Consider the following 27,660-nt stretch of genomic DNA (forward strand, 5'->3'; position numbering starts at 1 on the left):
AAAGCGAGACCTCGGACGGAGTAGCAGCGGTCGTCCGAAAGCAAGTCCATATTTTGACTTGATAGACTCGGCCTCAGAGACAGACCGACGAGTTGTTTTGGATCCACGGTGAACTCGCTTTCTCTATCGTCTATTGTGTTGGAGGACGAGACGCGGAATGTGCGGAGCTCATTTGCCGGTGAGTTATGCAGTGTTGTGCTAGTTACTGAAAACCAGTAACTAGTTACCATTTAATAGTTACTTCATTTCAAAAGTAACTCAGTTACTTTACTAGTTACTTACACCAAAAAGTAATGCGTTACTGTGAAAAGTAACGTTTGGGTTACTTACAAAAAGGGCTCCCATGAATGCCCTTATAGCCTTCATTTCAGTACTGTTATTGCATTGGAGAATAATACAATCTGTTGATCAACTTGACATGCATTATATGCAATCTGGATTGCATTGATATTAGCTGGCTTTCCATTTTTGTATATTCTTTCTCCAGGTAGTTGGAAAAAGTTTTCCGTCCCATATACCGTGTGCCGCCCGGACATGCTATCATGCTAACTAGCTCCCTGAAAGCGGGTGACTCCACTGTAGCAATAGCCTGCATGTGTTCTACAACATACCGTGCAATGGCTTTATCGACTTTTCCCTGGCTAGCAGTCCCTTGGTTAAAATCCAGCCGCTGTTGCTTAGGTGGAGGTGGAGTGGCGTCGGCTGAGTCTCTGTGGTCTTAGCTACTAGCTTCGTCCCAGCATGTTGTTTTTGCAGATGTTTTAAGAGATTTGAATTACTGGTTTGGGCAGTAGATAGGATCTTTGACCCGCCAAGACACAACTTACATTTAACTAAAACGTTATTTTCTTTGTGCTCGACAAAAGTGAAATAGTGAGAATATCTCTAGGTGGAGAAACTAGACTTGAGCTCCGCCGCCGCCATGATAGTCTTGTTAGTAAACAACACAAACACGCCCATAGCCCGTCTCCGCATGTGAAACAGGAAGTATCTAAGTACATTTACTCAAGTACTGTACTTAAGTACAGTTCTCATCTCTGTTCGCCTGGCTGTTGACTATATAAAAAAAACGAACTGAGTAACGCACCATGTAGTAACGGTAACTGGGTTACTGAATTTAAAAAGTAATGCGTTAGAGTACTAGTTACTGCCAAACATAACGGCATACAGTAACGTGTTAGTCCCAACACTGGTTATGCATTACCGATTTGTTTTATTTGTGACTTTTTGTTTTACAACATAAACTAAACCATGTAGCTATCGACAGACCTGGCAATAAAGCTAAAGTTCACCTACTACAGCTACCGAATGTGCATCCAAACCAAGCGGCAAACTCTGGGGTAGAGCCGGGACGCCAATACGGAAGTGCCACACACTGCAGTTCATATATTGTCCGATGGGGACTGACTGCAGAAAGGAGCAATTTCCATAGACCCCCATGTTAAAATGCCCAACTTTACAGCATAAAAAAACATGTTTCTACCCATGGATGCAATAGATATTATTATGAATATAGTTAGATTCCACCTTCATGATTATGGATCTGTGAGTGAATTGTTTTCTAACACGACCCTTTTATTTATATTAGGGCTTAAAGTGTTTGCATAAATTAGGGCGTGGTCACATTGAGTGACAGCTCTGTCAAGTGACTGCTGCTGTTAGCTTCTTGTCTCTCTGCTAGCTGCTCCGTGAAGCTACAGGGACTCTGCCTGGTCAGTTCATCCAGGAAACACAACTTGAAGCCGGCCGTGTTTGTTTGTTCTTCATGCTTATATATCGGACTATTGTGACTCACTCTGCGGTTGAAACAGACGGTGCATGCATGCGGTTTTGCGGTAAGTGAAAATCGAGTACTTATTTATGTGTTAATGATTTTAATCAGCTTCAATGAATGTTAAGGCTTGGGTTAGCGTGTAAGCTAGTGGTAGCTACATCGGTGCTAATTTTTCTTCCTATTCGGCGTGAGAGGACGCTGGCGCTGACTGTTCGCTGCTTCTCGGTCCGAAAATCTCGTCTTTCTTTTTGTTAATCTAAGAGTTTCTGACCACTTTCTACTGCTATAGTTTTCTAACTATTCTGTGGCTTTTGTGTTCTGATCTGGACATATTTTTTACACCCGATTGCCATTTTTGACGGACGCTTTGGTTTTCTACCCTGCCAATGTAGCCCACCTGCTAACGCTGCTCCATCCATCAAATAACCAGCCCCATTCTTCGTCCTGCCCCTCCCCGTGGGCCCTGACTCTGGTTCTTTAAACCTCCCGCTCCTGCCGGTCCCCCAATCTGCTGTAAAGGACAGCCTGCAACTGACATCTCATCCTGTCTGACGGCTGCCAACAGCTCCACTTTCAGCGCCGCTGGTCTACAACCATAGCCAGCGCTGTGCTAACGCTAGCATCCTACCGCGGCACTATGATGTTACGATACTCTGTCTCCCAACTTTTTAATCTCAATAACTTTTCTGCGCTTCCTCTAAGCTTGTCTGTCATCAATTGCCTCGGGCTTCTACGCAGACCGAGGTATGTCCATAGAGGTTCCAAACGCAGATTTGTTTACTCCCAGTCCGGAAAATCATCCATAACATCTATTTGGTCGACTAACCGCCATGTCCCACAACTGTCATGTCATCTGAGCGCACTTATTACTCCATATTATACACCCACCACTGGTCGTTACAATCCCAGCTGTTCCGAAAACCTGGAGTGGATTCCACTGCCCTCTTCTCAGAGCTGGCCCAAATACCTGGAGTGGATTCCACCGCCCTCAACCACCAAAAACTGATAATAACACACTTCCTTCCACCTCCTCGCCGCTCCTCCCCCCCATCTCACATTCCTCCCCGCACTGTCAACCTGGACAACCTCTTACCTCTTCAGTCTGTGACCACACCACGCCCCTCCCACTCAACTAACATTGCCCTCCTTAACATCCGATCACTCAACAAGAAAGCCCTCATCCTCCATGAACTAATCTTGGAAAAATCCCGCGATTTCCTTCTGCTCACCGAAACCTGGCAACAGCCCGATGACTTCTTCTCCCTCAACCAAACATCCCCCCCCTGGCTTTAAATACATCACTAAACCCCGCCCCTCCCGCCGTGGTGGCGGCCTTGCTGTAATCCACAATCAGAACATCCAGATCACAGAACTAACCCTCCCCTCAGTATCATCCTTTGAATTAATTGCCTTCAAAGCCCCTCCCTCCCTCACTGACAGTCATCCTCATCTACCGGCCTCCTAAACCTCATCCCTCCTTCCTCTCCGATTTCACTGAATTCCTCACACTTGCCTCATCCCTCTCTCAACGTCTGTTACTACTTGGTGACCTCAACATTCACATTGACTCACCCACCTGCAAGCTGGCATCCGAATTCACAACCCTACTGGACAATTTCTCTATCACCCAACATGTCACCTTCCCCACCCATGACAAAGGACACATTCTTGATCTCGTCTGCTCTACCAACCTCCCAGTGATTGACCTCCACCCTTGCCCATTTCCCCTCTCCGACCACAAACTCATACAATTCACCATTGCCCCCCCCACCCGAAACCCCTGCCCACCCAGAAACATCACCTTCCGTAATCTACACTCCATTGACCATAACCATCTCTCCAAACTGCTATCATCTAATCTCCCCCTGGACGCAACCCTCAGCTTACCTGATGATCTGCTCAACCACCTCAACTCCACTCTACTCACCTCCCTCAACACTTTAGCCCCCCATAAAAATAAAACTGTTACTTTCAAGACCTCCTCACCCTGGTTCACACCCGCACTGCGTAAAATGAAGCAGCGAGGCCGCCAACTTGAACGTCTTTCAAAGAAATCATCCCTCACAGTCCATTACATAAGCTACAAACTCCATCTCAATGCATACAAAGATGCTCTTATTGCCGCTAAATCTGCCTACATCTCCAACATCTTCATTGACCCCTCCCGTAACCCCAGGACCCTCTTCTCCACAGTTAACAAGCTTTTCAAACCCCGTGCTGATAACCTCCCTACTTCTACTTCCGCTACTTGCAGCTCATTCCTCCAGTTTTTCGCAGACAAAATTAACTGCATTAACCACTCCTTCTCAGCTCCATCTGATATACAAGCATCTCCCCCAACCTCCACCGCTACCACTTCTCCCCCCATCTCCCTTGACCTCCTGACTCCTCCTCCCCAGCGCCGCCTCTCCCAGTTCAACCTGGTGACCCCACTTGAAATACTCCATCTGATCGGTTCCTCAAATCCCACAACCTGCTCCCTTGACCCTCTACCCACTCCTCTCCTGAAGTCCTGCCTCCCCGTCCTCTGCCCCTATCTTGCTAACCTTTTCAACTCCTCGCTGTCCCATGGAACCGTCCCCTCTGCCTTCAAAACTGCTGCCGTTACTCCAATCCTCAAAAAACCTGGTCTTGATCCCTCCTCCCTCACTAATTACCACCCTATCTCCAACCTACCATTCCTCTCAAACTCTTGAACGCATTGTAGCCAAACAAATTCACTGCCATCTCCAAACCAACCAGCTTTATGAACCCCTTCAGTCTGGATTTCGTCCTCACCACAGTACAGAAACTGCACTCGTCAAAGTCCTCAATGACCTCCTCACCTCTGCTGACACTGGTTCCCTCAATATTCTCATCCTCCTCGACCTGAGTGCAGCCTTCGATACCGTGAGCCACAACATCCTGCTCACCCGACTCAGGGACATTGGTATTGAAGGTATTGCACTCAGATGGCTCCAGTCCTACCTCACTGAATGATCCCACTTCATCTCCCTCCCAAACCACTCCTCTGCCACAGCTTCAGTCACCCAAGGCGTTCCTCAAGGATCAGTACTTGGTCCCCTTCTCTTCATCATTTACATCCTCCCCCTCGGTCAGATACTCCGCCACTTCAACCTCGACTTCCACTGCTATGCTGATGACACTCAGATCTACCTCAGCACCAAATCCCTCCATGACCCACCCCTTACCCACATCGATTCCTGTCTGACAGCTATTAAAACTTGGATGCAACATAACCTCCTCAAACTGAACAGCAACAAAACAGAACTCCTCCTAATCGGCTCCAAATCCACCCTCAGCAAGGTCACTAACATAACTCTCACCATCGATGGCACCATTGTTTCCCCCTCCAATCAGGCACGCAACCTTGGCGTAATCTTTGACCCCACCCTCTCCCTCGAACCTCACATCAGCCAAACAGTCAAAACCTCATTTTTCCACCTCCGCAATATTGCAAAAACCCTACCCTCTCTCACCCGCCCCGCAGCCGAACAACTAATCCATGCCTTCATTTCCTTCCGCCTCGACTACTGCAACTCACTTCTTTACGGCATCAGCACTACATCCCTCAACAGACTCCAACGGGTTCAAAATGCAGCTGCACGTCTCCTCACGCATACCAAATCATGGCATCACATCAGTCCTCAAAGACCTCCACTGGATTCCTGTCTCCCATTGCATCAACTACAAAATTCTGGTCCTCACCTACAAAGCCCTCCACCATCTGGCCCCCCCTTATCTCACAAACCTTCTCACTCCTTATCAACCTCCACGGTCCCTCAGATCCACTGCAGCCGGACTCCTATCCATTCCCACATCCACACTCTGCAGCTTTGGGGACAGAGCCTTCTCAGTGGCAGCTCCTAGGCTCTGGAATTCCCTCCCCCAAGATCTCAGTGACTCTGAGTCCCTCACAGTCTTTCAGTCCCGCCTCAAAACACATCTTTTCAACTCTGTCTACCCATAAGCCCCCCCCCCCTCTCAATCAACTTCCTCTTGACTGCCTTTTTATTTTTTACTTACTTGTTTGCCTGTCCTTGTTTGTCTACCCTCCCTCATACTGTAAAGCGTCTTTGAGTTGTGAAAAGCGCTATATAAATAAAATGCATTATTATTATTAACGATGCTAATCGTAGCCTCCAAGTTAAAACCATAGAGTAGACTGTGTATATAAAGGTTAAAACGAAATAGACAAGCGTTAAGTGGGATAATACTGTAGAACAAACGCCTTCTGTTTGAGGTTGATAAAATAAGGTCATCCTTAGATATTTTATTATGTAGGTAGGAACTGCATCGCTAAGGTTAATTTAAATTGGCTATGCTCAAGTATGTAGACAAGCTAATGTCGAAGTAGTGTATGTGAAATCAACCTCACAATAAGATGTGTGTATATTACAATTATTAATGTCATATTTCAAGATGATTACTATATGGTTGGTTGAGCTGGAGTTCATTATTGAGTTTACACGTTAACGTCACAGTCATCTGAAGAACGAACCCAAACCTTGTTGTTTTTATTAATTGTATTACCAAATTGGTATCAAATAAACAGTAAGCATTGGTAACACAACTTCCAAAGTTACAGTAAAATAAAAAGAACCCTGACTCGGACAATACCCAATCCAACATGTTCAACAGAAGAGAATCAGTTATATTGTTTGTACACATGGTTCTTTACACATATATATATATATATATATATATATATATCTGTCTGTTTGTTTAAGGTGTCCAGGTGATGCAGACAGGCTGGACCAGAGAGTGAGAGACAGAACTGGACTCCTCACAGCAGTGAACTTCAGCACAGGTACAAAGACTCTATTTTTCATACTGTACAAAGAATCAAGAAAGATATTGGTTTAAATGAATGAAGTATTGACTTTAATACACTGATATACATTCCTTTAAACAATACTAAATACTAGATCACCTACACATCAGTTAAGTTGAGGGGTTTTTCCATGTAAAAAGTTACATTTAGATGTTAACAAGCAATATTACTTGGTCAGCTTTCTAATGTAATGTATTGAAGGCAAATCTATTTAACACATAGTGAGAACTACTACTCATTATCTCTCAATATTGTCTGTAAAAAACGTGGTAAAAGTTATTCTTTCAGTGAGACAACAGAGCAAGCTTCTACAGTTGCACTACGTTTTGATAACAGTTGAATATTATTTTGATAATAACATATATTTCAATGTTCATTCATAATCTGATTGTCTTTGTAGCTCACTGTTGAAATAAAAAAAAAAACATTACAATTACAAAATAATTATATCTACAGCCCCTAAACACACAAACACACCGTTTTCATAAATAACACACTTGTTCTGCAATAATATATTTTATGTTTCCTGTCATTTTTGTTAGGAAAGGACATGCCTGAAAGACACGACATGTGAGGGTCAAGAAGAACATCCAAGAGGAACATTAAAAGCTGATGTTATGAGATTTTAAGACCAGTACAGGACATTCACTAAGAAACTACTTTTATTGTGAAAACATAGTCAGCTGATCGAATGCAGCTATTTCCACATCTACACTCCATCAGCTGATTATTTCTATCAATCAATCAATCAACAACTTTATTAATCCCGCAAGGGGCAATTGGTTATGAGCAGCAGCTTATGTCATGTACACAGGCAGGAACATACAAGAAGAAAAACACACAGATACACCCGGGAGCACAGATGTGAATAATTCTAATTTACACTATAAATAGTTCAAAGCATGACAATAATAAATAAATAAATAAATAATCAAGTTAAAAGCCTTTTCAAGAATTTAAAAGTTTGAGTGCAGAAGGGATGAATGATTTAGAAAAGCGATTAGTCCTTTGAGCAGGTAGAGCATATCTTCGCCCTGATGGCAACAGACGAAATTCATGTGAAAGAACATGACCTGGAGAGTTCAGAATGCGCTCTGCTTTCCGCAGAATCTGTTGGTTACAGAAGGAATTTAAGTCTCTCTGTTTCACGCAAATTTCTATTTGCCTCACTTTATGAGCTTCACATCACTTGTGCCTTGTACCGCAGAGTTTGCAACGTCACAAATAAATGGGGCCAATCTTCAGTCAGATGTGAATGTGTAATCTAACATTTTCAGTAAGAATAATGGACGAAAGGAGTGCAAATACAAATACAATTTATTAAAATGTGAACCAAAAGTTAATCAAAGAAGTTTTAAATAAAAAGCACATATGGACAGAAGGTGTAAACCTATTAAATGTATAAGTAAACACATTTAGTCAAATAAAGTGACAGACTAGGCCTGTGCAGTTGGTATCAGCTATGGTATCCGCTCCTGCATCAGGCCTGGTCCTCCTCGCTGAGGAAAGACCCTCAGTCCTCTCCAAACCAACAGACAGGACGTCCATCACACGGAGGTTTCTCCCTGAAGTCTCTGCAGCTCTCTGGACACCACGCTGTCTCAATCCGTCCACACTGAATATGAGAGGGGGAAAATGAAAATAATAAATGCTTTAGACAATAAGAAATATAAAGTTGACTGTTGAGTTGCTCAGTTTTTTTAGATTGTCAATACTATTACTGTATAACTAATATCTCAGGTGTAGAGGCACATTCAAATAAAGATTGGTCTTTAAATACATTTTGTCTTTTGAATTGTTTGTCTAAAGTCAAGGATCTAGAACTGGTACTTAGTTTTAATGATACAGTCTGGTTATTATGCTGTTTGGAGGAGGCCTCACAGGTAAGAGCACTAACTAGCTACCATCACATGTACCTTAGCTTGACTTAAATGTATTAAACGTATAATTAAGTGATATCAAAATATAAATAACTAATGTCATGCAAACATATTAATATTTGCTTGATTCCAGTGTTGAATTTAGCACAATTGCATACAAACGTTAAGGGATTTTAAAATCCGGCTCCGCCTCTTTGCCCTTATTTGGAGCAGGCGGGAGTTGAACTCTGACGTCAATGTCGAGCTGTTAGTGGCCGACTCCGCCTACTAACGGCTTCTCGGCAACTCTGCAGAATCCTATGGGTGACGTCACGGAGCCTACGTCCATTTATATATACAGTCTATGATCCAAACCAATAATAGCGCTAGCATGCTAATGCTAATGCTAATAATAATAAACAAAGGTATCCCCATGGCAAAGACAGCTAACGCCTCCAATGTATCTTCTTTCTTCTCACTAACGATTTATGAATTGTTGAAGGGCTAGCCTACTGATGAGAGGAGCAGGGTGGTGGGTCCTCCATCCCATTCAAAGCCTGATAGGGATGTGTGTGTACAAAACGCTGCAAACTGATATTTGCTGGGTCCAGGCTCAAGGGCGTATGGCACTCTCAACTTTTTCCAGGACATGCCGGGGCCCTGCCTGCCTGTAGCTTTGCCGATATCTGTGTTGATAGGTAATAGATTAAGAGCAGTGAATCATCTTAGATACAGGAAGCGCTCAAACGTTTGTGTGAGTTTATCAAATTTAGCAGTGATTCCATGTCAGCCACAGCTTGTTACAAAAAACCTGACTGATAGTGTGTTTAACGAACTTAAACTAGCTTTATTAAATGTCAGGTCTTTGGCAGGAAAAATATTTATAATCAATGATTTTATCACTGAGCACAATCTCGATTTTATGTTTTTAACAGAAACTTGGATTGAACAAAATAACAGTGCAGCTGTTCTTATCGAATCAACCCCTCCCAACTTTAGTTTTATGAGTCAGGAAAGAATGCATAAGAAAGGAGGTGGAGTTGCTATTCTGTTCAATGATTCCCTTCAATGCAGGAAGACATCTTATGGGAACTTTGCTTCTTTTGAATATGTGGCCCTTCAGCTGAAATGCTCCTCTCGAGCTCTGTTCCTAAATATCTATAGACCACCCAAATACTGTGCAAGCTTTTTTGAGGATTTTACCGAGTTGCTGTCTATAGTGTGTATTGACTTTGACCGTCTAGTCATTGTTGGTGATTTTAACATCCATGTTGACAACCCCCAGGACAGAGAGGCTAAAGAACTGTTTTGTGTTCTTGATAGCTATGGACTGACTCAGCATGTGACGGAGCCCACGCACAATAAGGGGCACACTCTGGACTTAATTATCTCAAAGGGTCTGAATATCTCTAAGGTTGTGGTGACTGATGTTGCACTCTCTGACCATTCCTGTGTTTTCTTTGAGAGCTCTATTTCTGTTCACAAAAATGTTCAAAAAGAGGTAACCACAAAACGATATTTAACTGAAAATACTAGGGAAATGTTTACTCAGAATTTCTCTTCCACACTTGCCCCTGCTAACATCTCAGTAAATGAGCTAGTAGATCATTTTAATTCAAAAATTAAAATGTTATAGATGCCATTGCTCCAACTAAGGTAAAGGAAGTGTCTGGCAAGAAAATATCTCCATGGAGAAAGGCCATGACTGTGAAAACAGAAAAAAGAGAATGTCGAAAAGTTGAACGCAGGTGGCGAAAAACAAATCTCCAGGTTCACTTTGAAATCTATAAAGAGAGACTTGGCCTTTATAATTTGGAATTGAAAAACGCACGACAGTCTTTCTTCTCTGACATCATTACCAAAAACAAAAACAACGCACGTGCCTTATTTGCTACCGTCGACAGACTAACTAACCCCCCAGTGTCAGTAGCCTCTCAATTTCTATCCACCAGGGCGTGCAATGATTTTGCCTTCTTCACTGACAAAATTCAGAAAATCAGACAAGCAGTCAGGCCTCTGTATCAGGTACAGCAAATGTGTTGTCCCTATGTCCACCTAATATCAATTCAGACATCATGACACAATTCCATCAGATTAATGATAAAAACCTAGAGGACATTATTCAACTTCTGAAATCCTCCTCCTGCTGCCTTGATATTATTCCAACAGGATTTTTCAAAGATGTTTTTCCTTGCATGGCCTCAGATCTACTTCATATAGTAAACAAATCTCTTCACTCAGGTATTTTTCCACAGGCCCTGAAAACTGCAGTCATTAAACCACTCTTAAAAAATAATAATCTAGATGCTTCAGTAATGAACATTTACAGGCCCATATCAAACCTGCCATTTCTAGGTAAAATCATTGGAAAAGTTGTTTTTCAACAGTTGAGTAACTTCTTGCATTTAAATAACTGTTTCGATGTGTTCCAGTCAGGCTTTCGTCAAAACCACAGCACTGAGACTGCTCTTGTAAAGGACTTCAATGACATCCACTTAAACACAGACAGTGGCAGAACTTCAGTGTTAGTATTATTAGATCTCAGTGCTGCGTTTGACACTGTTGACCACAGCATATTACTAGACCGACTGGAAAACTGGGTGGGACTTTCGGAAACAGTTCTAAATTGGTTTGAATCCTACTTAAAGGACAGAAACAACTTTGTTTCTATAAGTAAATACACATCTGAGTTGACAAATATGACATGTGGGGTACAGATGTAGCGCTCCATTTCAGACGCCTACCCGTGCGGGTCCGTGATCGGCACTGGGTGGGCCCCTGCTGAAAAGGAAAACCCCCCAGCAGGACTTGAAACGCCCCCTTGATAAATACATTTAATTATAATGAAACCAGCTGCAATGGATAATGGATCCACCAGGGGGAGCCGTGATTAAAAAGCTGCCACACTGGAACCCATGTGAAATAAACAGCTGATCTACAGGTATCTGATATCGCGGATATTTGTTAAGATCCATATATCACGGATAGGATCATATTCTGTGCTAAATAAGAGACATGTAATCACTTACTAAACATCTCCATGTTTTTATTTAACAAAATAATGTTTAATTCACGTTGGCGTAAGTACAAAACCATCGCTATGTTTTTAGATCAGGAAATGCATCCAGGCTCAAACAAACAATTTTCAATCATCATCCTCACGATCATTTAATGTAGGCTATCATATGTTCGCGAGTTGAAATGAATGCACTAAATTTAATCCACGTGAGTTTACAACAACAAAAATAATCGCTTTGTTTTTATATCACATCCGACCGGAGGAAAATGCAGCACGGGTCTCACGACTGATCATCCTAATCCCACGGGCAAACAATAATATGTACAGTGTTAATAGTTTACTGTATTATTAGTATTATTAGTGTCTAATATTACTGGGGATTTCGGAATGGTAGCCTACTGGATTTTGATGTATTGTATCTGCTTCATATCGCAATATATTCCCGAAGTCTGAAATGCAAAAATGTCCCACATTAGGGCAATTCACCCTACATTTAATCATTCATACAAAATCATATTTCGTTTCTTTTTAACGAAATAAATGTGGTTTAATCCACATAATTTACTGTGTTAATTGTTTACTGTAGTATTGTGCACATTACTTTTCGCTGCTTGTTGCACCTGGTTAGAAGCTAAACTGCATTTTGTTGTCTCAGTACCTGCAATATGTGCAATAACAATAAAGTTGAATCTAATCTTGAGCAGGAACAAATGTATTTAGGCTACTTAGTACATATCTGACATAAACGATTAAACACATTTGTGCATTCTTTAAACCGAGTCAAGCCGAGTCCGGAGGTGGCGGCACATTAAAGTGTGCACCTGATTGTTTAACTTGAAGGTTCCTAATGACATTTAATCATTCAAACTAAATCATATTTCGTTTATTTTTAACGAAATAAATGTGGTTTAATCCACATAATTTAGGCCTACTGTGTTAATTGTTTAGTATTGTTTAACTTGAAGGTGCCTGATGTGAACATTTCCAGAAGAACTCTAGCTTGAATGGCCTTTGTATGTATACAGTAGGCCTACTCATAGGCGGCGCGTGAGGCACAGGTTTGGGAAGGCTAAATAACTTTTTTTTCCATCTTACGCTGCCCGCCTCCGGCGTCTATAGAAAAGAGATCAACTCAGTGAAAGCACCATCTGCTGACCGATCAGAGCTCAGTGTGCGGAGTTTAAATCTATCAAGTCATATTACAGGAAAAAGGAAATGCAGTTTAAACTGCCGTATGCAGAAAAGACGCCGACGTGTCGCACTTATCATTCATTTCACACTGACATCACATCATCAATCAGATCATCGATCACACATCGATATCACAATATTTCCTTATCTGAGTCAGCTTCTCGAGCCGTATCTGGCCGTGCAACACTTAGTTACATTGTCACATATAGCACTGTATGCAGACGTATTATTTTAAGCAACACATTAAGTTGACGAAACACTCAACTCAAATGTAATAAAGTCAGATCCCCTCGTGTTTTAGATGGGACAGTATCATAAAACTGTTACGCTTTCAAACACTCGGTAGTTTATTTTTTTAACGAGTTGTTCTGTATTCTCCTTGCAGGTGCAACTATGTGGCTTGTATCCTGGATTATATGTTTAAGTCATCATGGATGTTTAAAGTTCATATTTGTCTAATATTAGTTTACTTTTCATCAATGAAGTATGATGTTGCGCTGTCAGTACACTTGTCCCTATTTGTGATTGGTCAAATGTAGCTAACCCCGCCCCTTTCACTTGAACGCGTTCTCAGCTGGAGAGAGAAACCCTGGCTTGATTTACCGAGTTGATAACCAGCGCTGTAGGACCGTTTAGCGAGATCGCGTTTGTTAGGGATAGTTAAGATAACTCAAGCATATCCAGGGTCTGTTGAACTGGCTTCGTGGTACAGGGCACAGGTGGCTGCATAGCAGCGCTAATGTCAAAGACATTATATTTTTATTTTACCAGGATGCAGTTACACAAATATTTGGGAAGGCTTAGCCTTCCCTAGCCTACAGCACCCGGCGCTCCTGGGCCTACAGTATAGCCCAACCATGTACACCTTCCTTTTTTCCCGTCCAAAGTTTGAATTGGATAAAGGTAATGGTTATCGATGGTGCTTTTATAGCCTATTGTATAATAACTGTGTGATTTATATTGTTTTTCAAATGCATATGGCCACCCATTTACACTGCTCTTCCCGTCAAGAATATGAATAGAACTTAGTTAGATCACTTTACATTTCTGCAAATCAATTTTTAATCACACACGTCTCCCCGTCCCGAAAATGATAAATAAAATAAAAAGAGGAAACCATTTTCAAGTTCAGTTTTCAACGTTTTATTTACAATGACTGACATAACACAGACACCATACTGTAGGCCTATCTGCTGCGGAAACGAGGACGAGCTATTTCGGGATCTGTTTTTCGGGGGCTCCTCAGTCTCTCATTTACCCGGCTCCTGATTAGGACACATCCTGGGGATTGTGTTTACAAACATTGACCAGACCGTTCACCAGCCCCCACCCCCCATGTTGCCCATGCTGTCCTGTGTTGCGAACTCTTTGTTTAAAACGAATTGGCCATCGGAATGTGTGGAGGAATTCTCCCAAGGGTCACATTCCACAGCTCTCCCCCCACTCCTGTGATCTCCCATCCCCCAGTCTGTAGGTTTGTGTTTGCATATTTATATGCCGTAATTCCTACTGGTCCTCTCACGCACATACATTCTCCTTACAGTATACATACATAGGCTATATGAGTCCGTGTATCTACGGACCATTTGTTTTTCTTTATTAAAAAAGTAAACGGAAGAGAGTCTGAGAGGCGTTGTTGCCCTTTTGCTTGTGACCTTACTAAATGGTCTAATGGTCAGTGGAGCGAGGGGGGAGGCCCGCGAAACTCGCGGAAGTGATTTCAAAACAAAAAGCACTCGTTTGCTTGGAACAAAGAAAACGGCCAAGACACACATTGAGTCCAGAAAATGAATGTTATTAAGGGCTGTAAATATAATAAGCCTGTGTCTAAAATTGACAACAGGCTTATTATATTTACAGCCCTTAAGATACACTTTTGTGTTTAACAGCTGACCACTACCATGACATACTTTGTTTTAGTACATTTCGCATGAGAGCAAAATGTATAAATATGAGCATTACATTATATGAATATGAGAACAACATGCATGAATGTGTGAGTGACAATATATGAATGTGTGCATTGAAATATGATAATATGAGAGCAAAATGTATGAATGTGTGAGTAGTGTGTGAGAGTGAAAATGTATGTATGTAAAAGGAGAATATATGTGTGTGAGAGTGAAAATGTATGTATGTAAAAGGAGAATATATGTGTGTAGAGTGAAGATGTATGTATGTAAAAGGAGAATATATGTGTGTAGAGTGAAGATGTATGTATGTAAAAGGAGAATATATGTGTGTAAGAGTGAAAATATGCTGCATTTTGAATGTCCGATAGTCCACCATTTCCACCGGAAATATCAAACATTTAATAAAAGTGAAAAACAATTAACAAGACTTAACGTATTCATCATAATTAATTATATTTATTTCGTTTGGATGTAGGATTTTTGACTTTGTTTAGAGCAGTGATCTTCTACTATATGAACATTTTGGACCCAAAATCACAAAAAAAAACGTAAAAACAGATTTTGAAAATGATATTATTTTTCATAGGTAACACAAACATACACAACGAAACCATTTAAAAGCTGGAAATATATACATGGGATGTCACTATGATAATGTGAACGGATTTCATTCTGATAAGGCAAAAGTGTTATTATAAATATAATACAAATATATATATATACACATTATGTACAAAAATCAGTTTTTTCTGTCTTTATCTGTGCCACGCTTCAAAGCGGTTTCTGTCAATATGACACAGAGGGCAACATCACAGGTTCCTCCTCCTCCATGTCAAAAAACAAGCTTAAAGCTTGACTCACGTTCAGAGTTCTCTTCATCATAGTTGAATCTTCAAAACTCTAAATCTATCTAACTATATCTAAATTCTCAATGTTTGTCTGTCACTTTGCTTCAATCGCAGTCTCCCGCCGTCTCTCTTCGTCTCCCGCCGCCTGTCTTCGTATATCTTCGTCTCTCTCATTTCCCGCCGTCTCTCTTCGGTTCCCGCCGTCCCTCTTCGTCTCTTTTCGTCTCGTTTCGTATTACTCCGTTTACCTGATTACCTCACCCCCTCCCTGGTAAATACATCCTGTTGAGCAGAATCTACAGTTTCCAGTATTTTCCGTTTCGTAAAATTATCAAATACGGCGAAGATATTAAAATATGTGCTTCCATTATTCATACTTCTGAAATATATCTGTATTAACTTTATATCATCGTATGTCCGTGTTTATTTGTGTCTGTTTATTGGGTCTTTTTGCATGAAACAAAGACTGGCATATAGTTTCAAGCCAGTACTTTCGACAGAAATACACATATACATCCTGTTGAGCAGGATCTACAGTTTCCAGTATTTTCCGTTTCGTAAAATGATCAAATGCGGCGAATATATTTAAATATGTGCTTCCATTTTTCATACTTTTGAAATGTATTAACTTTATATCATCGTCTCTCCGTGTTTACTGGGTCTTTTTGCATGAAACAAAGACTGGGATATAGTTTCAAGCCAGTACTTTCGACAGAAACACACAGCAATGTTGTCTGGACTGTTGTTATTATGCGGCACAGGTCATGTGATCTGATCACGCCGGCGTGACGGTTGACTCCAAAGGGTTAATATTAAATACATATAAGTATTTTTACAACTTGTATTTAGAAATACTCTGTTGTAATTATTGATGCATAAATGTGTTCATCCATTCAATGTGGCATCTGCTATAATGGGGTTAATGTATGATATTACTTAATAATACAATACATTATAATATATGATATGATAATTATATTTTAGTTTTATTCATTTCTTATTTCATAGTTTCTCATTATTATTATTTGTATCGCTCATCTTATTTTTGATTTTATTAATCTGTGTGAATCTGTGCTGTCCTGTTTTTCACTCTCACCCTGTTGCTGTTTGAACTACTGAATTTCCCCACGGGATTAATAAAGGTCCATCTTATCTTATCTTAATGTATAAATTGATTTACTTCAATCTACTGTACTGTGTAAAAACACCCCAACAATATTACAAGAAATATACTGCATAAAGCAAACTATATACTTTATTTGATCTAAAATATTGATGTTTTTTCATTATAGTAGCTTGTGAAAACCATACAGTAACAAATAAGTGATTAAATGCTACAGTATTCAGCAAACACACTGCAGAGCTGTAAACATTGCAAACAGTTGTCTTTGTGTATTTTGTGAATGAAGCGCCATCTCATGGTTAAATCCTGTAATTGAACAAATGGGGAAATTGGGCAACGCCCTCTAGCAATTTGGCAACACCCCCAGCCGCTGGCATCCGCTGGCATCCGCTGGCATCCGCTGGGCTTTTGACTGGGACACACCCACCTGAGTCTGATCTGGAGTGCTTCATCTGTACCTCAAGGCTCCATCTTGGGGCCTCTTCTCTTTAACGTCTACATGCTACCACTGGCTCAGATAATGAAGAACAACAACAAAAGTTACCATAGCTATGCAGATGACACACACATTTACGTAACCATTTCACCAGGAGACTATGCTCCAATTCAAACACTGAGTAAGTGCATTGAACAAATCAATGACTGGATGTGTCAGAACTTTCTCCAATTAAACAAAGATAAAACTGAGGTAATGGTTTTTGGAGCCAAGGCAGAACGTATAAAAGTTAGCGCTGAGCTTCACTCTGCAATGTTCAAAACAACAGATGAAGCCAGAAATCTAGGTGTAGTCATGGACTCTGACCTGAGTTTCAACAGTCACATTAAAACAGTTACTAAATCAGCCTACTATCACCTAAAGAACATATCTAGGATTAAAAGACTAATGTCACAGCAGGATTTGGAAAAACTTGTCCATGCTTTTATCTTCAGTAGACTCGACTACTGCAATGGTGTCTTCACAGGTCTCACTAAAAAATCTATTAGGAAGCTGCAGCTGATTCAGAACGCCGCTGCTCGAGTCCTCACTAACACTAAGAAAGTGGATCACATCACTCCTGTTCTGAAGTCTTTACACTGGCTTCCTGTGTGTCAAAGAATAGATTTCAAAAATACTGGTGCTGGTTTATAAAGCTTTGAGTGGTTTAGGCCCAAAATACATTTCTGACCTCCTGCTAAATTATGAACCATCCAGATCTCTCAGGTCTTCAGGGACTGGTCAGCTTTCTGTCCCCAGAGTCAGAACTAAACATGGAGAAGCAGCGTTCAGTTATTATGCTCCAAATATCTGGAACAAACTCCCAGAAACCTGCAGGTCCGCTGCAACTCTTACTACTTTTAAATCCAGGCTGAAGACTTTTCTTTTTGTCGCTACTTTTAATTTAACTATTCATATCTTAAACTGCGCTGTAATTTTTATCCATGTATTTTTTCTTTTAATGTTTATTTTATTAGCTTTTCTTTTTAATGACTGATTTTAAATGCCATTTTCTTAATGTCTTTCATTTTTTGTAAAGCACTTTGAATTGCCTTGTGTTGAAAAGTGCTATATAAATAAACTTGCCTTGCCTTACCTTGCCTTACTATTGTTCATTGTGTTTATATTATGTTTACAGAAATATCTGGTTTGGAGCGTACTGTGTCGGAACCACCACTACCGTTGGCGTGTAGCTCGCCGGTGCGGATGGAAGGGTCTCCTCTTACGGCAAGCAGCTCTTCCCAGGAATGTCTGGTGAACCTAATCCAGCCAGTGGGCCGAAACAAACAGGGTAAGGTTTACAGTGATAATTATAGTAATACTGTTCCCTGTTGCCATGTGCATTTATCATGGCATAGTCATTGTAGTCGTTGTTCAAGTTATGCAACTGCAGCCATAATAACAATACAACATTTCATTACACAGTATATAATATACATCTCATAAAATACCATGAATACTGTGTTGACTTTATTATTGTTCCCTTTGTAGTTAAAAGCAAGCTGGATTCGTCATCTGGTCTTCTGATGTATATGGAGAAAAGTGACGTGAGGGAGGAAAGGCTACTGGAGCAGGGCCATGCGATGCTTCAGGAGGTGCATACTGCCAATTCTGAGTTCATACAGGTGTTCAGCAGAATTGAGCAGAACAGCCACTCAATGCTTGGCTTGGTAGACAGGATTGTGAAGGTGATGGAGACCAACAACAAGAGCTGACCTTATTTTTGTATGTAAATTGTTCATACCTTTTTTTTTTAGTACACAGCAAGTCAGTGCCATTATTTTGCTGAGCTCCAGCTTGCAGTCGTTTCTTTTTAGGAGGCACCTCAATCTTCCTTTTAGCCTTCCAAAAGCCATCTCAACAACCGACCGTGCACTGCTCAGCCTGTAATTGTCGGTGTGCTGTTCAGAGGTCAGTCTCCCAGTGTCCGAAAATGGTTTCATTAGTGTTGGAGCAGATATCTCTGCTCCGCGCCGATCCTATATGAGTTTGTTTTAAAAGAAGGAAAACTCAAAACAACCAGGATAGGGGTTAAACAATAATCTGTTTTAATGGTAACAGGTAAGAATACAATACACTTCTCAAAGGGGTAGGCCCACCCCTGCCCTGGTCCTAATGCCGGGAGAACATCATCATCTTGACGGCAGGAGGAAAAGAGACCGGACACAAGGACTCAACAGGAGATATTATAAGAACAACGGGAGGAGCTGTGTGGATGGTCCTCCCATACAGGTCATCTATTGGCCCATATACAAACGATGGGCTTTCGTAGCGTATCAGCGCGCGCCAGCCGAGCTGATCCGGAAACAGTCTCTCAGTTTGAAGCAAAACAAACACATCTGGTGTTCGCTGTCTCGTATTCCTGCAGCTTTCACACACACACATTCTTCCAACTTCCCTCTCTGCTCCCCTCCCCCATCATTTCTAGTCTCCTGTCATGCAAACCTGCTCCTTATTTCACACAGAGTCATTTAAGCACATTGAAGCCAACTACTTCACAATGTTGTGGCCATTTTAGTACTCACACATGAAAGAATAAAGTCAATAGGATACAAACACAGGCATTGTTCAGCATCAATGAATACATTCATTGATAATTCAGACCCTAACTGTGTGACTCAATTCTCAAGGCCTCTTTATAGGTATGCAGGATATGCATCATTAACTACAAGAATGTAACTGCATTAAATCTGAGGAAAATGTCCCTTGGAGTTCCCTTGTTAATTTGCAAATACCATTGATGATTAGCCAAGAACCTCATGGCCTCTAACTGCAACAAGACTTTCTGAAAAACACTTAACGGGTAATCTTTTCACTCAAAACAGAAATCACAAGTAATTCTGCATTTTACCTCCTCACAGATAGCCAAAAAAACACCCTTTTGATTACACAGGTGGAAGAAAAAGACTAGTGCGCTAATCTACTTTTAAGAAAAAGGGAGCATTGTTTCAGGAATATATAAAAAACCTCTCTATATTTAAGAGGAATAAATGTACTTTGTCCCTTCAAATTTAACACACAGGAATGTATAAAACCACACCTACATTAGTGATAACATGATGCAACACACCTCTTATATATGGGTGACATTAAGATGAATATAATCTTCAATTCTCCACATTAGCCATCTTTGCATTGAATAGGCTGGGTCACCAATCAGGTAATGTCCCACATCACAGCCAGAGATGGTCATTTTGTTTTGGCCTATCAACACTCCATCACTGATAGCCACCCAAAGATTGGATTGTTTTAGCACTCTAGCATCATGTACACTACCTGGGTCGCCAACACACACATCCCAGAACATCCCCCTGCTATCAACAACAGCCTGTAGAACAACAGAATGCCATCCTTTTCTGTTATAATAGTTCTTGGGATAATTTTGTGGTGCTAAAATAGGGATGTGGCTTCCATCTATTGCACCAACACACTGTGGTGCTCTCCAACGGTTGTTGAAAAAAGTGGCCATTTCCACCAACTTCTCCACATCAGGAAATGTGATATGTAGTGGAAGCAGCATCTCCATGGTTGCCCTGCAGAAATCCTGAACACAGAGGCAAACGGTGCTTAGGCCTACCCCGAAAAGATGACTGATGGTCCTGTATTCACCTCCGGTGGCTAGCTTCCAGAGGGCAATTGCAACCCGTTTTCTATTGGGTATACACAGACGGTAATTTGTGTCTCTTCTCCCCTAAACGCCGCTGACCTGGTTGCAGATGTAGTCAAAGTACTCCCTGGACACGCGGAAATTCTGCATGAATTGCAGAGGGGAACAGTCTGAAGCAATGGTGTCCCACCAGTCGGAAGATCTGGGCTGTGTCCAAATAACACGCGAGATCCGCCTTTCCGCCAGCTTCAACATGATCTGTGGAAATAACATTGAGAATCAGTTTTAATGTTATACCATAGTAATTAATACTGCAAAGCTGGGTATTTTGAGCTTGGCGCATACAGAGGCTAACAACAGCTAGCTCTAACGAATCGTCATTGAAGTTGATGATTGTAAAGAAGTCTTGAATGTAGCATGTAACGACTCTAAAGTTGGTCGTAAAGTTGTCCCATTTGTTCCATTTAGTTTAGACAGAGCAAAACCACATCGAGTAGCGATTCAATACAATCTGCCATTGTTGTTGTCGATGCGAGGGGTTTCCGCACAGTTTGGCTTCATGAAGCAGTCACGCAAACGGATACGGCATGACGCAAACGATGACGCAATGACGCAGCACCAGTCTGACTGAGCGGTGTGAACAGAGCGGGAGCTGAACCGAAGAACTGGTTCTGAACCAGAAAAGCTCTAGCTAGGAGCTTGAACGGGAAAAGCCTTGGTGTGAAAGGGGTATGAGAGATTTAAGGCAATCCTTACTGCCTTACTATACTTACAGAGGTGGAGAATTACTCAGATCTTGTACTTGAGTAAAAGTAGAAGTACACAGATCTTGTACTTGATTAAAAGTAGAAGTACTCAAATCTTATACTTGAGTAAAAGTAGAAGTACTCCGGTATTGTACTTTAGTAAAAGTAGATGTACTCAAATCTTGTACTTGATTACAAGTACTCAGATTTTGTACTATATATACACATAGAAATAAAAAAACAACGCTGTTTTCTCCTGGGTGCCCTTGAAGCCCGGCCTGTCTGTATGTCCATGGACAATTTATTTAAACAGTTCCCTCCTGTCTTTATTCATTAAAACAAGGGAACGACATGTTTATAATGTGCCGGTTTCTCAAACGTACCTACCCCACCTTTAAAGTCACAACATTTTATTAACCAAACAAATTATTCGAAAAATTACTTGGCAGATTAATTAACAGTGAAACTAAATACCTTCAATGCAGCTTAACGAGGCTATCCATGTAAACCTGGACATACAATATTTTATAAAAGGAAAAACAAGGCTATTAGAAAGTTAGTCGAAAAACAGCATAGGGAAATAATTATTTATAGATCAAGAACCGTTACAAACATGAATTAAATCGAGAGAAAGAGCATCTCTGTGGACTTTTGTTGGCATAGTATGAACGCTGGTTAGAACTTAAACAACTGTTAGTCAGATTTAGGAAAATACATGATGGGTTAGGGAGAAAACAGCATCTCCTCACACCAGTACGGTTTCTCTCCTGTGTGAACACGTTGATGTGTTTTGAGATCACCTGATCTAGTGAAAGTTTTCCCACAATCTTCACAGCTGTATGGTTTTTCTCCAGTGTGAATAGGTGATGTCTTTTGTGATCACTTGATCTCGTGAATGTTTTCCCACACTCTTCACAGCTGTACAGTTTTTCTCCAGTATGAATACGCAGGTGGAGCTTTACATTTCCAGATCTTGCAAAGGATTTGTCACATTGCTGATAGCTGTGACGTCTCTCTCTCTTCCTTTCGGTTTCTAAAACAGACGGACAGAGAAAGAGAGAAATAAAATCTAAAAAGCATAAATACATATATAGTTAACACAATAAAAACTCACTTAATACAAACTTTCAGTTAACAAAATACTACATTACATGTTACTTGGTAGACGCTTTTATCCAAAGCGACTTACATACTCAATACTGTGGGCAATCCCCACAGGAGCAATTTGGGGTGAAGTGTCTTGCCCAGAGACACAACAACATGCTGACTGCAGTGGGGTTTGAACCTGTGCTCCTCCGATCTGATCACCAACGCACTAATCCACACTCTATTACTTTTACTTACTGTTTGTGTTTATTATATTTGTATTATATTTGATACAGTAATACGGCAACTTTCTAACCACAGTATAAACCAGAGGTGGGGGACTCGAGTTACATGACTTGACTCGAGTCAGACTCAAGTCGCATATTTTCTGACTTGACACTTCCTTGACTAACATTGATAAAAGACTCGACTTGACTTAGGCTTGAGACAGATGACTCGAAAGGACTTTACTTTTTATAATAAAATATTTGCACTTGTATTGTCCTTCGCACCTAAAGGGCAATGAAAAATAAACGTTCGCACCAGAAAGTTACCGGTGCGCCAAGGAGGAAGTGGAGCACACAGGAGACAGCCGTTTCATTGCAGACTGTTATGTTTATGTGGGGAAATGGCAGTGCATACGTTATTTGAGATATATTTCGAACTCGGACTTCATTTTAGGGACATTTCGGCCAGGGGTGTAGAGCTATTTGTTTAAGCGGATGGGCAAAATAAAATAGTCTGTGAACCAGTCTGTTTTGATCTATTAATTAATGTCCGTGACTCTCACAGTATCTGCTGCCCACAGCTGTTTATAGAAGGAAAACCTCCTTCACTTCATGAAATCTCTGCAGCACCAGGAGGCAGTAACGTGTAACTCAGCAGAATCTGAGAAGAGCAGCACCAGCTTCAAAGAGCTGTGCCTTTTACTGTTTACTTCACTGTGTTTACCTTCATTAGAACAGCTAAAGAGCGACTGCAGGTTGCTACGTTTTAACCACACACCCATCTGCTTAGGGATGACTTATTAAAGGTGCGAAGGAGATGAACAATATTATATCTGATACAGCTGGTAGATATTTGATGATACAAGGCACTATGTTAAAAGAAAACATCACCTTGGTGAATGTCTATGGCCCAAATGACGACAGTCTCGCTTTTTTTGGGAATCAGTTTTTAATGGTTGCATCCCTCCCAGGCAAAGTAATGATGGCAGGTGACTTCAACTGCACTCTATCCCAAAACTCGATCGTTCATCCGTGTTGAAATTAGAAATGAACAGTGGGCAATACCTACAGATCCGTTGGAAATTAATATTTGTTTAGTTCTATAAGAGGCAGAGTAGGGCAGACTCCCCCCTTCGCTACGAAGTGCCTTAACTCGTATTTTAAAGCCAGGTAAATCATCATCCAAATGTGGCTCTAACAGACCAATTTATTTTTTTAACGCTGATGCAAAGATCATTGCTAAAGCCTTGGCTATGGGACTGGAGAGGTTCCTGCCACTGATGATACATGCAGATCAAAGCGGCTTTGTTAAAAATCCTCAGGGATTCCATAAAGTAAGGAGGGTTACGTTTTGTGAAGGAGCCCCGGACAAGGCCATTTTGTCACTCGATGCAGAAAAGGCGTTTGACAGAGTCGAATGGCCCTATCTGCTAGAAGTGCTTAAGCGCTTTGGTCTTGATGATAGCTTTAGCGCTTTTACATTTGATAAGCAGGTCAGCACCGTAGTCAAAACCTGCTTTTTTAAAATACGACTATTCAACCCAGTCTCACGGCATTTCGTGTACACCAACACGATTTTTAATCTATTGATTCGTGTTCACCAACACGATTTGCCCCTTTTTTTCGTGTTGCACAGCACGATTTTAAAAGCAATGTATTTCTACTGCCTGCAGCACGTCTTATTCTCCGGTCGGGTCGTGGGAGACCGGAAGCTGTGTGGTTCATAAAAACATGTTCTTACTCAATATCAATCCACAATTATTGCTTTTATTTGAAATCGTATAATTTCAGACTTTTGTTGCCGTCTGTGAGGAAAATAAATGGGGCTCAGAGCCTCAGAATACGGAAATCTGTATTTTTAAATATTTTTTTCCTTCTAATTCGTTATTCTTTTCAAAATAACACACTGTTATTTACTCACCAATAACACACAATTATCCTTGCTTTTATTTATTGGTTTAATTCCATAATCTCGGGCTTTTTTGGCGTCCGTCAGGAACTGAATTTCAAAATAAAAATAACCGGAAACAGACGTAGGCCTATAAGGGACATTTCGAGCATCATTGCGATTGTCAACGTTTCTGAATTTAGGATGGCCGAAGACACTACACTACCCATAATCCCCAGCTATCGTTTAGGACTACAGTCCCCGTAAAGTTACGCAGAGCGTCAAACAGCTGTGTGAAATGGAACGAAACCACCCACGCCAGACTATCCAAAACTGGAATCGAACGCCCCCCAGAACTACACATGCTGGCTATTGTGTTTCGCAAAATGTTCTATGGGACGTCTCTACTGAACGTTTTCGTTTTTCCCACAATTAGAAGTTGCCAGTATTAAACACATTGGTATTATCAAATGTAAAACATATAATTAATAAATGGGTGAAAATCGCTTGTGTCCATAATGCGCAGCATTAATACCCACATGACAGCTCATTGTTACTTTGTAATTCTACTCCACTACAATTCAGAGGTTAACCTGGTATTATTACTCCACTGCATTTATTTGAGTTACTTTGCAGATTCTGATTAATTATTTGAAATATAAACAACCCTTAAATCAGACTTTAGTTACACCTGAGTAAAATTCAGGTAAGGTGATTGTCAAGTGCCAACAATCAGGAGAGATATTTGATAGTTGGTGCTTGAGAAGACTAAACATGTATCTGCAATGAATGGAAACGAGTAATAAAGTATATTCATTACTCGTTATTCTCTACTAATAGTTAATTAAAGACTGTATATTATGGCTATTTTGCACATCCCTTTCAAGTTTTTCAAAGGTTTATTGACATATCATATACACAACTACGGTGTAGTTATGCAATGAATGAAACACTTGGGTCACAGGTTCCTCAACAGTGCATTACAAGACATCTATCAATATATGTGTACCTCCACCATTAAACTGTCATATTCTGCACATTTCTTATTCTATCTACATACATAAGAGTATAATTCATATGTATAATATCAGTTAAAATAAGTGCTTCAACATAGTTAACATTGCAGGAAAGCAATATATTAGACGTTAAGTACTTTGTCAGGCTTAATATTTATCTGTAGAAAGATACCCCCAAAGTTTTTTTCTTATTTAAAAGAAGACCTTAATCTGTTATTTAATGTTTAAATAAAGGTTAATTCGTTTTTCTGTTTTGCACCTCCTCCTATTAATATCTTTGTACATTCTGCACTAAACTGTTTTATTGTAGAGATCACTTATACTATCTTCTTGATTTTTTATATTCTATATTTATACTTTTCCCCCTATGAAAGTATGTACTCTTAATATTTTTTTAATCAAATAAAACACAATAATTCAATAACGTGCATTAACCACTAGGAGGTGCACACAAGGTACACACAGCCATAATAACTTTGTATTATTAGTGTAGGACACTTGTGTTTTCGTACAACATCTGAAGATGTGTAGTTTTATGCATGCTTTCACATAATTTTACAGCATATTGCTATACTATTTCAGACTCAGTATTTACATTCTTACATTCAAAGAAAATCAGTAATATCTTTAAAAACTACAGTCCTTTTATATCAGCTGTGCACCGTTATGGTGTAAATATAACCTATCTGTGAATTAGATCAAATGTAAAAGTCAGCCGAATTAGTGTTGATACTGCAAGGAGACGTATTGTGTGAAGAGAAATTGAAGATGTTGTTTAATTGTTGAATATATTTATGATCCACATCAAGTATTCAGTTTCGGCGGTATTTTCTCAGTTTTTCCAAAGGTCTTCTCATCAGGGCTCTATAAATAAAGAACTACGGCAGATCTGTAATATACAATGCAGCCGAACCGTGTATTACAATGCCGTTATGTGATGACTTTCAAAGAGAAAAGCAAGAGCGCTCGGAATTAAGTATTATTTTATTCTTTTAAAATGTTTTCCGGATTTCATATCATATAAACACCAAATCCCAGCATGCATTGCGGCTAAAACATCCAATAAACGAGCTTAAAACCATAGCTGAGGATCTTGGGTAATCCCTCGAAATGCCTACGTCTGTTTCCGGTTATTTTTATTTTGAAATTCAGTTCCTGACGGACGCCAAAAAAGCCAGAGATTATGGAATTCAACCAATAAATAAAAGCAAGGATAATTGTGTGTTATTGGTGAGTAAATAACAGTGTGTTATTTTGAAAAGAATAACAAATTAGAAGGAAAAAAAGATTTAAAAAATACAGATTTCAGTATCCTGAGGCTCTGAGCCCCATTTATTTTCCTCACAGACGGCAACAAAAGTCTGAAATTATACGATTTCAAATAAAAGCAATAACTGTGGCTTGATATTGAGTAAGAACATGTTTTTATGAACCACACAGCTTCCGGTCTTCCTCGACCCGACCGGAGAAAAAGACGTGCTGCAGGCAATAGAAATACATTGCTTTTAAAATCGTGCTGTGCAACACGAAAAAAAGGGGCAAATCGTGTTGGTGAACACGAATCAATAGATTAAAAATCGTGTTGGTGAACACGAAATGCCGTGAGACCCAGCCAGAGCCTTAAGGTCGGCTGACCAGCTGCTGCTGATAGTGCCTAAGACCAGGCTCAAAACCCGAGGGCACCGTCTCCACCGAGCATTTGCAGCGGCTGGCTCAATGCTCTGGAACACTCTGCCACTCCATGTGAGGTCGGCCCAGACCCTTGGGGTTTTTAAATCAACACTTAAAACTCACTTCTTCTCTCTGGTTTTCTAGCCTTTTCTTATCAAGCTCCACTTTTGTGGAATCAGCTTCTAGTTTGTGTTTGGGCGGCAGACAGCCTATCCGTTTTTAAGATTACGCTTAAAACCTTCTTTTGATAAAGCTTACAGTTGATAGAATAATCTAATAAGAGTGCATTGACGTACACACGCTGTGCCTCTTCACCTATATTTTGGTTCTTGCTCTTTCAGTTAAATCCTAAAAGCTTGGATCTTATATTTAAAACTAAGGTT

The 27,660-nt window shown here is 40.4% G+C and overlaps 1 protein-coding gene across 2 annotated transcripts in view; it reads right to left on the reverse strand.

Annotated features, from left to right (window-relative positions):
- Positions 1-19,221: 19,221 nt before the first annotated feature.
- LOC117546212 (zinc finger protein 239-like) overlaps positions 19,222-27,660 on the reverse strand; it is a 111,933-nt gene continuing 103,494 nt past the window's right edge. The window contains exons 3-4 of one of the 2 annotated variants that reach the window (XR_004568967.1): positions 22,190-22,422; positions 19,222-20,901 (exon numbers count right to left, since the gene is read on the reverse strand). The gene's annotated coding sequence lies outside the window, so the exon portion shown is untranslated. Of the gene's footprint in view, positions 20,902-21,962; positions 22,423-27,660 lie in introns of those variants that run through there. The other variant, XR_004568966.1, reaches the window with a different exon arrangement.

Source organism: Gymnodraco acuticeps, unplaced genomic scaffold (genome assembly GCF_902827175.1).
Source record: "Gymnodraco acuticeps unplaced genomic scaffold, fGymAcu1.1, whole genome shotgun sequence".
Lineage (NCBI taxonomy): Eukaryota > Metazoa > Chordata > Actinopteri > Perciformes > Bathydraconidae > Gymnodraco > Gymnodraco acuticeps.